We start from the raw sequence: 16,986 nt of genomic DNA, 5'->3' as shown, positions 1-16,986 counted from the left end.
GAGAGAGAGAGAGAGAGAATAAGAGAGACTTTATTTTATAGGAAGATGGGGAACAATAATTTGGGGCTCTATATTTAAAACTCTAAGGCCTAAGATTTAAAACAATCTATTCTTAATTCTCACTTTCTTCCCCGTCCCACCCTGACCGCCATGCTTCATTTTCTAGAAAACCAACAGGTGAGATGCTGAGGATCTGGGGTGACATCAGCAGGTGATACAGGGCAGGATCAGGGGCCTCCTCCATCACCTGCTGTTCAGAAAGGAGCAGCCAAGGGTCTTCCAGCCAAAGGGGCTGCCTGAACCCACAGACAGGTGGAAGTCAAAGCAGGTGGAGGGTTAAAGGTGTTGCTGCTTTCTGCAAAGCCCACTGTTAACATCTCCTCCAAGGCCAAGAGCAATTCTGTACAGGAAGGTGCAGAGGCCTCCCAAGACAGCCTCCTGGAAAATAACCACTCACGTGGCATCTCATGGGAGGAAAAGTTAACAGAAAAGGAATCTCACAGGAGGTGAAGGGCACAGGCTTTGCTTCTTCAGACCCCAGGGACAGGGTGCCCCTTTTGCTATGAGTCGAGCAGCAGAAACATCCTTGCTGCAGCCCTGACAGGCTGCTCTGTCCATGAGTCACTAGGGAGTCACTATGGCTCTCCTCCACATCTGGAAGAAACCATATTTGTCTCTGATGACCTTCTGCTGAACACAGCAGCAGCAGAACCCCAGAGAATGTCAGAATGTCTGACCCAACTTCAGCCTCTCTCCTGGCACAGCTGGCAGCCAATAGTGTCAGGGACTGGCCCTGGACCAGAGGCCTAAGCATTGGCTTCTAAGCCACTTGCAACCTCAGCTGACGCTTAACCTTTCCGGGTCTCAGCCTCACTCTGTTATCATGGGGAGGCTTATTACACAGGCATACATGAGTCTCCAGCTTTCCAGAGCAAACCTATCACCCATGACAATGAAGCCTGTAGAAGTTATTCTTATCTGAGGCTCACTGATCACATCAAAAGAAGATCACTTCCTCAAAGATGTGACAAATGGACTCGCTGCTTGATGTATGCCCGGAACATTGGAGTTTACAAAGTTCTTTAAGAAAAGTATTTTTCTTTATGTTCCTAACACCCCTGTGAAGATTACACAAGACATTTTTATTCCAACTCTGCAGATGAGAAAATTGAGGCCCCAGAGAGAAAGAGTGTGTTTTTCTGAAGGTCACACATACAATAAATGTGCAGAGGTGAGACTCCAACCCAGCACAGGCTCGGAACATTTCAAAGGGCTTCAGAATTCAGGGTATGTCCTCACAAATCCTTTTGGGGTGGGGCAAGAAGCCTGACCCTCAGCCAGAATGCAATTACCTGCCTTTATCCAACGGGGCCCGCAATGTCCACTCAGCACACTGAGAAGGCAGTGACCATGGCTGTCATTGCTCTATTACTGGCACCTGGCATATGGTGCCTGCCACGGAACAGATGATCAGATTATATTTGTAGAATAAATGGGAGAATGGACCCTGGCTGATTGGATGGATGGATGGATGGATGGATGGATGGATAGATGGATAGATGGATAAATGGATGAATGAGTAGATGGATGGGTAAATGGATGGATATATGGATGGATGGGTGGAAGGATGCATGAATGGACTGATAAATGGATGAATGGATAAATAGATGGATGGATGGAGGGATGGACGGACGCATGCATGCATAAATTGACAAAGAATGGTTACAGACTTTGAAGCTGTACAATCTTAAACTTTAATCTTGCCTCCATGTTCCTAAATTTGTGCCTTTAAACAAACCACTTAACCCCTGTGAGTCTCAGTTCACTCATCTGTAAATGGGTAGTGGTATCTACCTCATACATGTGGTAAAGATGATGTTAGCAACCCATGCAAAGCCCAGAGCACAGTACCTAGATGAAGCTATGCTTCCATCATTGGATTTATTTCTATCTGCTCCTGCAGGGCCTGGGTTTGTCCACCATGGCACCATCTGCTTCCACTCCTGCCCATTCCTGCCCATTCCTGCCCACTCCTGCTCTCTCCATCCTGTTGGGATCCCTGGCCGCGCCTGGCAGATGGTCAGTCATTACTGTGGCCCTGTCTGACCTAGGTAGCTCATGGGGGCCAAGCCCTGGCTGTGTTTCCCTGCTCTGCACCCAGCACAGTCACCTCTGTTGTCAGATACCCAGGGCCAGAACAAGTACAGCTACTGGATTCAACCTTCTAGAATTCAGACAACAGGGATATATGTGCAGCCCAGGTCAAACCTTCCCTGTGGCTGACATCAGGTATTAGGAGAGAAAGAGAGGAAGATCCTTCCCTGTCTCCTCTCTTTCTCACCTCCAACTCTCCAGGAAAGGCACCGGGCAATGAAAAGGACCCATCTTATCAGTCAGGATGCTTTCTCCTGCTTGAAACGGGGAACCCCTACGCAACTGGCCTGAGTAATAAGAAAGCTTGACTGGGCGTAGTGGCTCACACCTGTAATCCCAGCACTTTGGGAGGCCAAGGCAGGTGGATCACTTGAGGTCAGGAATTCGAGACTAGCCTGACCAATATGGTGAAACCCCATCTCTACCAAAAATACAAAAAAATAAAATTAGCCAGGCATGGTGGTGGGCGCCTGTATTCCCAGCTACTTGGGAGGCTTAGGCAGGAGAATCACTTGAACTTGTGAGGCGGAGGTTGTGGTGGGCTGAGATTGCACCACTGCACTCCAGCCTGGATGACAAAGTTAGACTCTGTCTCAAAAAATAATAATAATAAAATAAAAATAAAGTAATAAGAAAGCTGTGAGAGAACAAAAGGCCCATAAGTAGGTAGGACAGAGCCAGCAAGATCCACACTTGGGTCGCAAGATGGCTGCTGAAACATCATCCAGGCTCCATGCATCACATGTAGATGTGAAAAAGGCAAGCACAGGGGCAGGCCACTCATCTGTGAGAAAAACCTTCCCCAGAGGAAACTTCCTCTTTCATTCACAAACTCAAGGTCTCGTAACCCCATGCCATGATGGCTGGACTCCAGGAGTCTCCCTGCTTTGAAGTGTCTGCGGCCCCAGCTTGACCTGGGCTGCAGGCCTTAGGTAAGGACCTCGGAGCCCTACTCTCCTCCATAAAGGTAATGCAGTCACTTCGTTATTCGCTCAATATGTCCTTCGATGGGGACGCACCTGCTGGGCTGGCCTGGAATATTAGCTGGGCTAATTGTCCCTTCAAATGAACAACCAGTTTAATCAAGGACTTAATGCCCTCAGCCATTCAATTATGCCTGCCTCTGGACATGCAGATTCCATTACCACCCAAGCACCTTGCATGCAGCGAGAATGAGATTGTCTGGTGTGTGTGTGTTGTCATTGCCCACAGGCATTTGTTAAGAGCAAACTGTGGGCCTAGAGCCCAAGCTGGCAGGCAGGACCTGACCTTGGCTGTTGGCTGCATGACCTCATCAGGTAGCTCTGCCTGGTTCTGCTTAAGAGGGTTTTGCAACCACATCTCACTTGCAAATAGTTTGTGTGTGTGTGTGTGTGTGTGTGTGTGAGAGAGAGAGAGCGAGAGAGAGAGAGAGAGGCTTGATAAGATCTCTGTGGGCTGTGGGGTTAACCATCTTTAAATTAAATTATTTAAATCAAATTCAACCCATGAAAACCCATATTTATACACACACACTCACACACGCACACACCCATATTCAGCCACTGTTCACTCTGCCAAAAAAAAAACCCTAAAGCAAACAAAAAAACCCTTAACTCTAAAAAGAAAAACAAAAAAGAAAAAAAAAACCTTAATTCTAGAGTTTTTCCTAGGACTATATTGGAATCTTCATTTTCCAACACATTCATGACAAGATGTGGTTAGAAACAACCTACATGTCCATCAAAGGGAGAGTGGCTAAATATTTTATGGCATATCTATACAATAGTATGCAGCCATTCCAGGACTGACATGTATCTCTATTCATGAACATGCACATTACACATTATTGAGTTTAAAAAGAAGGTTGCAAACTGCATGCTTACAGCATGATCCGTGGATGGGAAACTATGCTTATCCAGATCTGTATGAATATTGATGGACAAGGACTTATCTGAAAGAGTAGTCCTCCCCATTTTCCCACTGTTTACATCTGGGTGGTGAGATGTTAGGTTATTTTGTTTTATTTTTATTTTCTTTACATTCTGGCTATTCTACAAGAACATATACAGTCAAATGAAGACACTACAGCAATTTTTGCTTGGGGACATTTTCTCATGCCTTTCCAAAGCCCCTTCCTATAAGTAAAGATCACACCTATCTCTCCTCCTGAGAGGTCTCAAGTGTTGCACTGGGACTCAGGAAATAGGTGTGGCCCTAATTCTGTCATCACCTGCCTTGGACACTCTGGGACTTAACTGGCTCCTTCAGAAAATGATTCTGTTATTTATTTCAACAACTTGAAAGGAGTTTCATTTGCTTGTGATTATAGGCAAATACATGATCACTGGTAAAAATTTGAAAAATGCAGAAAAGCATACAGAAGTAAACATCACCCACAATCACATCAACCAAAGAGATCCACCGATACCATTTTGTTATATTTCTTTCTAGTCTTTTTTCTAGGCAAAATGGGGGATTAGGACCTGGAGGCAGGCTTAAGCGTGGGTGCTGACTCTTCAGAGGCAGCCAGTGTTCTGGACCGAGTGCTGCCACTTATCAGCTGGGTGGCCTTGGCTGGGGACCCCACCCCCTCAGCCGGATTCCTTATTTGTAATGTGGGAATGTTCATCTCAATGCCTTTCTCATATGGTATTAATGGAAATGAGGACTAGAAAGCTTCAGCACTATTCCTGGCACAGAGCAGAACATTATTGTTAGACTATAAACACTATTTTAGAACCCTTTCTCTTTCTGTACACCAGCCTCATATCACTTCTCCCATTGCAAGCAGTTGCCATGCAGATGACAGAAGATGAGGCAGTCAGTGGCTCCTGGCTCTGGCTTCACACCAGAATTATCTGGGAGGCTCAGAAAACACTGGTGCTTGGGCCCCACCCCAGCCTAATTAAATAAGAATTGTGGGGGTGGGGCCCTGGCATTGGTTTTTCTGGAAAGCTCCCCAGAGGATCCTAATGTGAGCCCTGGCTGAGCACCACTGGTGCATGTCAAAGTGCTTTAGAAAGGCCAGAGAGATACATAAATGAAGGAGTTATTATTATTCATTAAGGATACTTCTCTGGGGGTGGAAATGAGTTCATTGACTCCTCCTCACTCTCACCTGATCCTTCTAGTGGGACACGTTGGCAGAATCACAGTCTCCTGCTCAGAATGGGGCTTTAGGGCTCATAAGACATTCTTATCACTTCTGCAGCTAAGGGCTGCATGGTTTTCTGAAGTGTCGATGCTGTCCCAGGCACTGTGCTAAGCTGAGCACTTCACGTGCAGAACAAGGGAACAGGCACTTCTTCACATTGCACCAGCCTCTACAGAGGGCACTTGGTAACATTCATCAAAAATGTAATATGTACACACCAATGCTACTCCCAGATATAACTAATGGAAATGAGCTTTAATTAATGTTCCCCCAAACAATGTATATGGCAGCATAATTTACAATAGCCTAAAACTGGGAGCAACCCAAATGTCCATCAAGGGTTGAATGAATAAATAAGTTGTAATATAGTCATACAATGAAACACCAGCCAGCAATGGGGGGGAACAAAGCTACTGCTAAACACAACATGGGACATTGGGTGAATTTCACTAATGACATCTTTTTTTGTTTGTTTTGGATACAGGGTCTCACTCTGTCTGTCGCCCAGGCTGGTAGAGGGCAATGGCGCAATCTCAGCTCACTGCAACCTCCACCTCCCGGGTTCAGGAGATTCTCCTGCCTCAGCCTCCCGAGTAGCTGGGATTACAGCTGTCCACCACTACACCCCACTAATTTTTGTATTTTTTGGTAGAGACAGGGTTTCACCATGTTGCCCAGGCTGGTCTCGAACTCCTGACCTCAAGTGATCTGCCTGCCTTGGCCTCCCAAAGTGCTGAGATTACAGACATGAGCCACCGTGCCCAGCCCACAGATGTCATCTTGAACAAGAGAAACCAGATACAAAGTGTACATCAATCCTTTATGATTCCATTTATACAAAATTTGGAAACAGGCAAAACCAATCCTGGTGGTAGAGGTCAGACTAATAAATTGCCTTGGTACAAATAGATTGTCCTGGATATCCACCAAGACAAGTCATGAGATGGGGCTGGAAACATTCTATGGTAACCTACACCTCCATGTGGATGGTGATTGCACAGGTGTATACACAGCCTGTGTATCACATTTATCAAATTTATTCGGCTGTACACGCTTCTTTTTGCAAGTTAAACTTCAAATCAAATTTTTTAAAATGCAAATAAAATTGCATATATCCTTGACCCTCATGGCTCCACGTCTAGAATTTCTTTTTCTGTGGGTGTATTTGCACAATAAGGATACTACATAGGTATAAGCTTATTTATTGTAACACTTATTGTAAGAGTAAAAAATTAGCAAGAAACCGAAATGTCCATCAATAGGGGCAGGTTAGTTAGAGTACAGCTCTTAACCATGCAGCATGACACTGCCATGCAAAAATAGAAACGATCACCAGCATATGTTCTTAAAGTGAAATAAAAAGCAATGTGCAGAGATGCGTAAAGAATGGGCTATCCTTGGGATTAAAAAATATAAAGAGAGAGAGAGAGAAAGAGCTTAGTATATGTAAGAGTAAAATGAAAAAGCTCTGGAAGGACTTATAAGAAACTAGAGATTAGTTGACCATGAAGAGGGGACCTGGGTGGCAGGATAGGGTTGAAGGAAACTTTTCACTGTATATTTTTTATGCATTTTGAATCTTGTACCTATTAAAATTTATTTTAAAAAAATCTAAAACAGCCAGCCCCACATTCACCTTCTTCAAGGCCTATTGCTGTGATACAATTCCAACATTCACCTTGGCTAATACAATCCCAAACCTAGCCCCATTGCCCCCGCCCTGCCATCCCTTCAGTACTCTACTTCCTGATGCCTTGAACATGTGACGTGTCTCTCATACCTTCCCTAGGCCTTTACATCTGCTGTTCTCACCTTGGGATATGCCCCATTTCTGCCAGGTGTCACCTCCTCCAGAAAGTCTTCCCAGACTTCCCCAGACACCTCCGGGCTCCTGGAGCCCGTATTTTTCATATATCATTTCTCATATGTCATTTGTCATACACTTCACGATAATTGGTTTCCAGGCCTATATGCCTTACTGTAATGTCAGCACCCAGCATAGTGCCTGAAAGTAGGGATTATGGAATGAATGAATGAATGGGTGGTTTTTACCAGGATGGGAGCTGAGGAACAGCTTTTGTCTTTTACACATCCTGTTGAGTTTCCAAATTCTGTAGAAGCATGAGCTGTGCCTCAGTTTTCTCATCTGTAAAATGGGAATAATAACAGCTCCTACCTCACAGAATTATGTAGTGAGGATTAAATGAGTTACTACAGGTAAAGCATGCAGCAGTTATTATTATTTCCAAATCACTGTATTGTGATAAAGAAAGAAAATATATTCCAGTGAGTCTGAATCCAGTCCCCCAAGGCAGTGTCTCCATGACTAACTTTTCTTTCCTGAGTTTTCACCAGACTAGGGCAGGCATTGTAGTTGAGGGCTGGCAAGGTTGTCAAAGGCCCCTGATCCTCCAGACTTTAGAACCCCTTTTCAGGCCTCTCTCTCCCATCAGTGACTACACTGGGTGGGGTGGGGGAGCGGGGAGGATCATTTAAATGAGAAGCCCGAGTCAGAACACAGCACAGTCTCAGTGGGTGAGTTGGACAGTTATATGTCAACCTCCAAATCTGACCATGGGGAAAGAATTGGGGGCACAGACCTTTCTTTGAGTGTCTTCAAGCCACCCCCCATAGATCCCCGCCTGGAATGAGGCAGGGGAATGTCTTCACCTTGCTAAGGTCCAGTGTCCTCATCTGCCAAGTGAGGATAGTGACTATAAGCAGGAAAGGAAATGACAATTCAATGAAACCATGAGGAAAAGAGCTTTGGAACCGGTAATGCATTGGCAGAGGTTAGCAAACGGTCAGCCTGAGGGCTAGGACATTGATTTTCATTTGAATTACATCAGACACATCAGGACTCTCCAGTTGCCCCAGTCCCCACCACTCCCTATTACTTACTCCAGCCTGCTCCACATTTTCACTCCTGAAGGCATGTGAGTTTGCCACCCTTGCTACACAATATTAGTTACCAAGGTGCCTGCTCTTCTGTCAACTGCCTGCCTTGAAGAGGCAGCCAGCAGGGGAGAGAGGAGGTGTGACTCTTTGAATGCCTGGGGCCACTCTGCTCCACCAGTCTTGGCACTCCACTGAGGTCCAGGCCAAAGCCCCATCAGTCTCAGCCCCAGTAGTTTTCCATGAGCTGAGAAGTCGCCAAACCTGCATGCTGCCAAGAAGACATGCCTTCCTTTAGCCTCTAGGTACGGAGAATAAATCTGCAGTCTCCTAAACTGCCAAATTCCTGGTCTGCTAGAGTCTGGGAGGCTAAATGGTGCTTACTAGTCTGGCTCCCAGATGCCCCAAATTCCACCATTATCAACACATTCCTCCATGTTAAGCATTGTGCTGTAAAGTTGAAAGATCTAGTGGGAGGGGCAGGAGAGTGAGTCCAAACTAGGCTGGAGCAGATCTTTAAGGATAAGCTTCGGAATGGGGAGAGGCAGATTCCGTAAGCTGAAGACAGAACTGGTGAAGGAGGGGGAGAGGGAGAGAGAGACGGTGAGGTGTTTGAAGAGGAAGTTCCCAACCTTTTCAAGGGCTAAGGTGAGACAGGAAGGGAAGTAGAGGAGGAGAAGAGCCAAGAAGCAGAGTGGGCACCAGGCCAGTATGGACAACCAGTCCCATGTTGGGAGCCGGCAGAGTCCGCTCTGTTGTTTGCTGAGTGAGCAAATGACCTCCTGCAGGAACAGAGGTGGCTGAAACCACCCCAAATTGCTCTCCCCAACCCCTTCTGCTCTTCCATCCAACCCCCATACACACAAAGGAATATCAAATGTCCCCCTGCTGGGAGGATTCTACTCCCACTGGAATAGAAAAAGGATATGTTCGACCCCCAGATCAGAATGCATCATCTGCTCTCTCATCGAAGGCAGGGACAGGCTTATAGGCCCCAGGAGATCGCCCCAGGTCTGAGGACCTTCGGGTCTCATCAGCAACCTCCAGCCCAGGAGAAGCCACCTTCCTTAGGGTCCGTTCTGACAGCAGACCCTGACACATTCCCTTTTGTCCTCAGGGAGAAAGAGTCTTTGGGAGTAGAAGGGGAGTGAGGTGGAGAAATTCAGCTGCCTCCAGATTCCTTGACTTCGCTGTGTGGATCCAGGCAAGACACAACATCCATCCTCAGTTCCCTCATCTGCAAAATGTACACAGCTATAGTATCTGCTTCATAGGGCTGCTGAGGATTCAAGGAAGGAGCTCTGGGGTAGGGATTTGAGTTGAACCTGATAGGATGGACCAGATTTTGATGGGTGTTTCAGGCAGGGAGCCAAGGCTGAGGGCAGAGGCTGGGGAATACAAGGCATGTCTGGGGCATAGCCTGTGGTCAGAGAAGAGAATTCTGGAAAGGCAGGCTATGACTTGATTACTGAGTATCTTCACTGCCCAGCTAAGGACCCTAGACTTGATCCCATAAGCAGCAGAAAGCTGTTGAGGGGTCCTTGCATCTAATAGAGGCTATCAACGCCCGAGGGCGTGATTTGTTCCAGGCCCCAGGGGACACCTGGTTGCAGTTTTATCTGTCAAATCAATCAGAGGGAGTCCCCTCCATTAGGGTCAACAGTGACCCCCAACCCCTTCCCTTCTGCCTCTTCTATTTTTAGGACCTGACTGTGACGCAAGATAGACCTGGTCTCAGATATTGGCTCTGTCACATCGGTAGGTGACTGGGCAAGACCCTTAACCACAGGAACCTCAGTTTCCTCATCAGAAATATGGGGGAATAACATTGTCCTCACAGGGTTGTGAGAATGACATGAACTGGCGCATGTGGGGTCCAGGCCCAGCCACCCCCTGGCAGATGCTGGTGGGACCAGCCATGTCCTTTTCCTGCCGGGCTGGCAGGGCTGCTGGCAGCAGGCAGCTTTCACGCTAATTGCCCACAGCCCTCCCCTCTGGCTCTGTGAGCAACAAGAGAGTGAATGACCCGTGACTGGAAACCTTGAGGCCAGGCTTAGCCCTATTAGAAAAATATGGAACAATTATGAATGGCAGGAAAATTGTTTTTCTTTGTTTGCTTTGGCAGAGAGAAGAAAACCTGCCTGGAGCCTGGATTTAAGGTGGGGAGAAGACAGGGAGGAGACTGCAGTGTGTGCCAAGTGTCCTGGGAAAAGAACTCATGTTTTTTGTGGCCCTGCTAAGGCATGGTGTGAGACACCTTCATCGATGCAGCAGGGGCTCCCCAAGCACCTTCTGCACACCCAGTGCTGATCTGGGGGCAGGGACACAGCCAGACTGTCTGCTCCAAATCTGGGTTAGTCCAAAGTTGGAGCAGACAGACAAGGTCCCTGCCCCCAGGGAGGAGGAAAGGTAAGATGAATGAAAGCAAATAATAAGGAAGAATCTCAGCGATGACTGCTATGAGAAAGTAGTACCAGGTAAGCTGTGAGGGAGGGGTACGCCCTAGGGGCTGGCAGGGGGACCTGAGAGGGGAGATCTAGCCTGCCATTCCAAATGGGAAGAGCATTTTGGGTGGCAGGAACTCTGCCAGAATGCTCACCTTAATTCAACTTAAAATAGTGATACAATGTTTCTGAATAAATAAATTATTATTTATGTTTTATTTATTTAATTATTATTTATTTATTATATCCTTGCCCATTGTACAGGCAAGGAGACTGAGGCTTGGAGAGAGAAAGTGTCTTGCCCAAGGCCCAGGGCAATGGGAGGAGTGGAGCCAGCACTCTAAGGACTGCAGTCCTTTCTGTGTTCTGATCTTTGTGCCTTGGATCCAGACCAAAGGATCGGGTAATTCACACATCACTTCTTCCCAGGCCCAGTGAAGGGGGAAAGTTGGTGTGACTTTTACCAGATCCTCCTCAGGAATGGCCCACAAGACCCAGAGCCTGGCAAACTGCATGGACAGTGCCCCAAATTGCCACCCCAGGAGCAGAGGCCACTGATGTGCAGCAGTTCAAATGTTGCCCTAGAAGGTGCTTCTCCAGGACTTCCCCTGCGAGCTTGTGTGGCAGGAAGCAAGACAGGATAAGGGCAGGTGTCTGTCTGCCTGAGCAGCATAAACCGGGAAACCTTCCACTGTGCACAGACCCCTCTACTAGAGGGCTCCTGACCCAAAGATGGACTGGCCATAATCCCAGGGGATCCCCCAGCACCCAGTCTCTATGGTCTGAGAGGTACAGGAATATTATTTGGGAGTGGTGAGTTCCCCCTCCCTGGAGGTGACCAAGCCCAAGCTGAAAGGGAAGCTTGCATAGTTAATAACCACCCTCAGCCCTCCAGCCCCTTTTATGGGGCTAGTTTAGAGTTAGAAGCATGTGAGCCCACGGGGCATGGAAGTATATAGGGCTCTGCAGACCTGTGGGATTCACACTGACGATTAGGTGATGGGACCCTGGGGAAGTGCTGGGATCCACGGCCAGGGATCCCCTGACCAGTTTCTGATAACTTATTTATCCAAGGACAGCATGTCCTGTTACAACATAATTCCACCAAAAAAAAAAAAAAAAAAAAAACCGTCTAACATTCCTTATGCTAATGAGGCAAACCTAATGTATAGATAATAATTTATTCAGAAACATTGTATCAGTATTTTAAGTTGAATTATCACAAGAACAGTTTAACACCTAAGTGGCATCCGTGAACCAGCAGCATGGACATCACCTGGGAGCTTGCAGAAAGATTCTGAAGTCCTACTCCGGACCTTGAATCAGAATTTGTGCTTTAGCAAGATCTTCAGGTAATTTATATGTACATGGAAAAAAATCAAAAGGAGATATAATCATGACTCTTATACAGATACAGAATTAGCCTGGATCAAAAGTTTTATTTCACTCATTCATTAATGAGGAAACCACTAAGATGTTACAATCAATTCAAAGGAGAATGCAAAAGTAGACACATAATATAGGTCATCAGGAATCTGAAGTAAATTTACAAACAGATGCAAAACTGGCAAAAAAAATCTATAGGGCAATAATCAATTGCATTGCATTGGACATAATTTATATTTATATGGACAAGAATCATTTGCATTACCATCAGTTTTTTACAATTTGCAGAACTGTAAAATAGCTCAGATAATGAAAGACTGAGAAAAAACAAAACCCAGAAGGGTACACTGGGACATCCAGTAGTCTATCTCTTTCCGTTTCTTTTTTCCCACCATTTTAGTCTTTTACAATTTTTCTTGACACGCATTACAGCTTGTTAAGCACCTCTTAGATCACTTCTGGTCTCCGGCATGCCTGAACACAGAGAGCTTCACCAGACCAGGACCAGAGCAAACTTTCGAGTAAATCCCTGTGCCTGTCATGCTCTGCTTGGGAATGAGCCTGGGGGTGGGTGTGGGGCAGGGGCAGGCCAGGCCTACTGACCTGGTAAATTCTCTTTTGTCTGTCTCCGTTACTACTATTACTATTGCATGCTGGGCCCAGGTGGAACTTTCATTCAAGATGCCAACAGAACATCTGAAAAGACAGAGACTCAGGTCTTCATTGAGCTTATGCAGTTTGTCTGGCTGTTGGGACTGCTTGCAGTAATTGCCAGGACATGAAACTTGATTTTGTCTGTGCTTTGATATCACAGTGCCTGGTGTTGTGCCTATAGGGGAAAATCCAAGCTCTCAATGGCCCCTTAATTATTGGTTATCAGTATTTATCAAAAAGAGCTACTAGTTGTGTGTAAGCAGAGTGGCTTAGAGGGCTGGAGAATGAGCAACTGGTTAGGACCCTCACGTCTGGTCTGGGTCGTTGCTTTTCTGGGGCAGTTCACCATGGAGGTTTAGAAGCAGACCCAGTATCATACAGGTCTGGGGTTGAATCCTGGCTCTGCTCCTCTCTGGCTGTGTAACTGGACTGCTTGTTTAACCCCTGCTGAGTGCCAAGCATGGGGCCAGGAGTTGTGAGCAACCCAGTGGACACAATGGACGTGAGGCTCATAGTGTAGCAGGGAAAAGACATGAAACAAAACATCACACATGTTGTTTTGTAAGTTACCGTCATAGTAAGTGCCACAGAGGAAATGTCTACTGTGCAAAGGAGTGTGTAACGGGAAGACCTTTCCTTGTCTAAAGAGTCAAAAGACGTCCCAGGGAAAGCTTAGACTTAAGAGTGAGTTGCAGATGAGGTTGTTCAGCAGGCCAGGGAAACAGTAGAGGCAAAGGCCCTGGGGCAGGAAGGGTTGGCCTGCTCAAGAGATGCAAAGAAGGCTCCTGGGAGTGGTGGCTCTCAATTGTTTGTGGGCTTAAGAATATTGGTTAAAATGTACTTTCTTGAATCCTACCTCCAGAAATTCTGATTCCACAGGTCTAGGGTGCAGCCCAGGGATCTGCATTTTTAAGAAGCATCCCAGGAAATTTAGAGAAAAATATTGGTTAGAGCCACATGTTGAGAAATATTGGGTTAAAGCCTAATGAGAATGGCACAAAATAAGGTGAGTCATTTAACTTCTCTAAGTAGCTCTTAGCTAAAGTATAACATAGGAGATAGGAGTTACAGGGTGGCAGGAAGATTAAAGGAGAGAAGTCACACACAGCACCTAGCACAGGGCCTAGCAGGCAGCGGGTGCTCAGCAAACCCCTGCAGGTGTACTACTGCCCTTCCCAAGTCAAGCCTATGGAACCCTCGAGATGTGAAGAAACAAGCACAAGGCCAGGAGTCAGGCAGCCCATGTTCTAGCCTCAGCCAGGGGCCACTGACTTGCCACCCCACCTTGGGCAAGACTCTTTCCCTCACTGGGCCAGTTTCCCCACTGTAAAGGGAGAGAATGTGATTAGGTGACTCCTACCCCTTACCCATCCATCCTCCCATCTTGAATTCTCACGCCTTGCCGCCCAGGGCTCCCTCACCAAATTCAGTAGTCCTCAGCCTGACTGCCCATTAGAGCCACCAAGAGGGCTTTTTCAAACGCCAATGAAATCAGGAACTCTTGGGGGTGGATCCCAGTGTTGGTACCTTTTTTAGCTACCCAGGTGAATCTAATAAGAACCAGCACTCTCATTTCTCAAATATCCCTTTTGTCCGTAAGAGTAAAAAGGGGCTCGGAGGAAACATCCTGCTCCTCAATTCTGACCTGAAATCTCAGGAAGCATCCAAGCCAGTAGAGCCTTAAGCTCCATCCAGCACCACACCCCCACACAACACTGTTTCTTCACAGACAGGGTCTCACTCTGTCACCCAGACTGGAATGCAATGGCACAATCATAGCTCACTGCAGCGTTGAACTCCCGGGCTCAAGCGATCCTCCCACCTCAGCCTCCCTAGTAGCTAGGTTCATGCCACGATGGCCAGCTAGTTTATTTATTTTTATTTTTTATAGAGACAGGGTCTCTCTATGTTACCCAGGCTGGTCTCTGACTCCTGGCCTCAAGTGATCTTCCTGCCTCAGCCTCATGAAATGTTGGGATTACAGGCGTGAGCCACCATGCCTGGCCTAAATTCTGTTTTTTAATATCGTTTAAAATATAAATTTAAAAAACATTGTTAAAATAAAAATCCATATTTGAACAAAATCAAACAATAAAAAGTGGCTTCTCACTCACCCCTGCCATCTCTGAAGGCCACCATATTTGGATTAATCAACTTTATTGAGGAATCATTTACATACCATAAAATGCACACATTTAAATTATAGAGTTGGGTGAGTTTTGACAAATGTCTGCTGCCGTGCTCCCACCCTCGGTGAGACATCGCTTTTCACAGTTTTTGTTTTTCTTCCTTTGGTGGTTTTTTCTCCTCTGGTGTTTTTTCCATGTCATGTGTTAATACTGATGTTTTTCATTTATCAACTTTAGATCAGGTAGCAGATAATTAATCCTTCAACCAGGAAACTGTTGAAAGTGAAAAGAGACAGAACTAATAATCACAGGACAACAGTATAAAATAAGCCTGTCCTGGGCAGCTCAGGGTGTGCGGTCAACCTCACATTATCCATTTATGACCAGCCACGGTGGAGAAGGATTTAATTCATATGCCCCATCTCTAGCTCCCTTCCTCTGCCCAATTTGTGCTACTTTTGTACCTATTTTAATGTCTCTATTGCTTAACTTTGCAAATTTAAATAATATTTCTAGGCCTCTATTTCTGGAGCCATTTGGTAAGATAAGAATATTAGTATTCCTATTCTCCCCCCATCTTTGTCCACCTCTATCTCCCAATTTCTTATTTCTTTCATCTTTGTCTTCTATTTTGTCCTTATCATTAAGCCTTTCCTATTTTGTCTATGAAAATGAGGCTCAGTGTTTATGCTGTTGATTATGTGACTTTGTTCCCCAAGGAGTGTATTATGAGTGATCATAGTTCCTTCTCTATGGTTATAATATCATTACTCCTGTGCCTCTAATAACCAAATGCTTCCAGCATCAACAGTAACAGAATTTTCCTTTCTTACTCTTTACCAAGTCTTCCAAATCACGTCAAATTTTAGTTTGTTTTATATTTGAACCATTAACTTTTTTTATTTTTTGAGAGAGAGAGAGAGGTTCTCATTCTGTTGCCCAGGTTGGAGTGCAGTGGCACAATCACGGCTCAGTGCAGCCTTGACCTCCGGGGCTCAAGCAATCCTCCCACCCCAGTCTCTGTAGCTGAGACTACAGGCGTGTGTCACCACTACCAGCTAATTTTTGTATTTTTTTAGAAACGGGGTTTCACCACGTTGCCCAGGCTGCATTAACTTCTTATCAAAGGTTTTTTTTCTTCCTCCTCCTCTTTTGGTGTTTCTGATTGTTTCATTTGTTTTGGAAAGAAGCACAGGCCTCTTCACCATATTCCTAATATCTTCCAGCCTCCTTCTGTGTATTTCTTGAAATCTATTCCTCTCTTCTTTCCTGTCATTCTACTGGGTCCCTGATTCTCTATTCTTGCTTGTTCAAAGGGTTTCCTGGACCTGCTGCACACAGGTCATTCTGAAATTCCTTTACATTAGATCTTTGAGTTAATTCTACCAGTTTTTATCCTCTAACATTCTTCTTCATGGTTTCTAAGCTGAAATATACATTCAATAACTTCTCAGAAAGGAAGCATGAGAAGTAAATTTCTGAGTCCTGGAATGTCTGAATATAACTTTTTATTTATTTATTTATTTTTTATTTTTATTTATTTATTTATTTTTTTGCCTTCACCCTTAACTGACAGTTTGGCTGTCTGTAGAATTCTAGGTTCAAAGCCATTTAGACTTGGCACTTAGAGATGGAATATAGTGATAAGGTTAAAATCCGATCTCTGGCATGAGGCTGCCAGGGTTTAAATTTTAACTTTACATTTCCTAGAACCCAGCAAGTCACTTAATCTCTCTGTGCCTCAGTTTTCTCATAAATAAGCTAAGATAAAAATAGTACCTACCTCACGGAGTTGTGATGAGGATTAACCAGTTTACATATGTAAAATGCTTAGAACAGTGCCTGCACCTCGTGGGTGTCATGTTAAGTGTTGGCTATTATTCTCTGGGCCTCTATCGTTGCTATAGAGGATTATGATGTCACCCTTATTCCAGTTTATTTGTCAGAGTCAATGTTCTGGTTTTTGTGAGTTGATGTTCTAGTTTCCATAGAAATATCCAGGATCTGCTTTAATCTTTAATATTCTTAAATTGCTCAATTCTATGTCTGCTTGATATTCTCTTAGCTCTTTCAATTTAAAGACTCGGTGTCCCTTTTTGGCTCTGGGGACTTTTAAAATGTAATTATTTCTGCAATAATTCCCTCTCCTCCATCTTCTTTCTTTTTTTGTTCTGGAACTCCTACTGTT

At 45.3% G+C, this 16,986-nt stretch overlaps 1 long non-coding RNA gene across 1 annotated transcript; it reads right to left on the bottom strand.

Moving 5' to 3' along the window:
- Window positions 1–14,809: 14,809 nt before the first annotated feature.
- LOC131381140 (uncharacterized) lies at window positions 14,810–16,700 on the bottom strand. The gene is made up of 2 exons (XR_009209626.1): window positions 16,582–16,700; window positions 14,810–15,071 (listed from the first exon to the last, which is right to left on the bottom strand). It is a non-coding gene; the product is annotated as an uncharacterized LOC131381140 (long non-coding RNA).
- Window positions 16,701–16,986: the final 286 nt, after the last annotated feature.

The sequence above is a fragment of the Hylobates moloch genome, unplaced genomic scaffold (genome assembly GCF_009828535.3).
Source record: "Hylobates moloch isolate HMO894 unplaced genomic scaffold, HMol_V3 SCAFFOLD_14, whole genome shotgun sequence".
NCBI lineage: Eukaryota > Metazoa > Chordata > Mammalia > Primates > Hylobatidae > Hylobates > Hylobates moloch.
The sequence above is the reverse complement of the archived record's forward strand: the minus strand, read 5'-3'. Positions and strand labels throughout refer to the sequence as shown.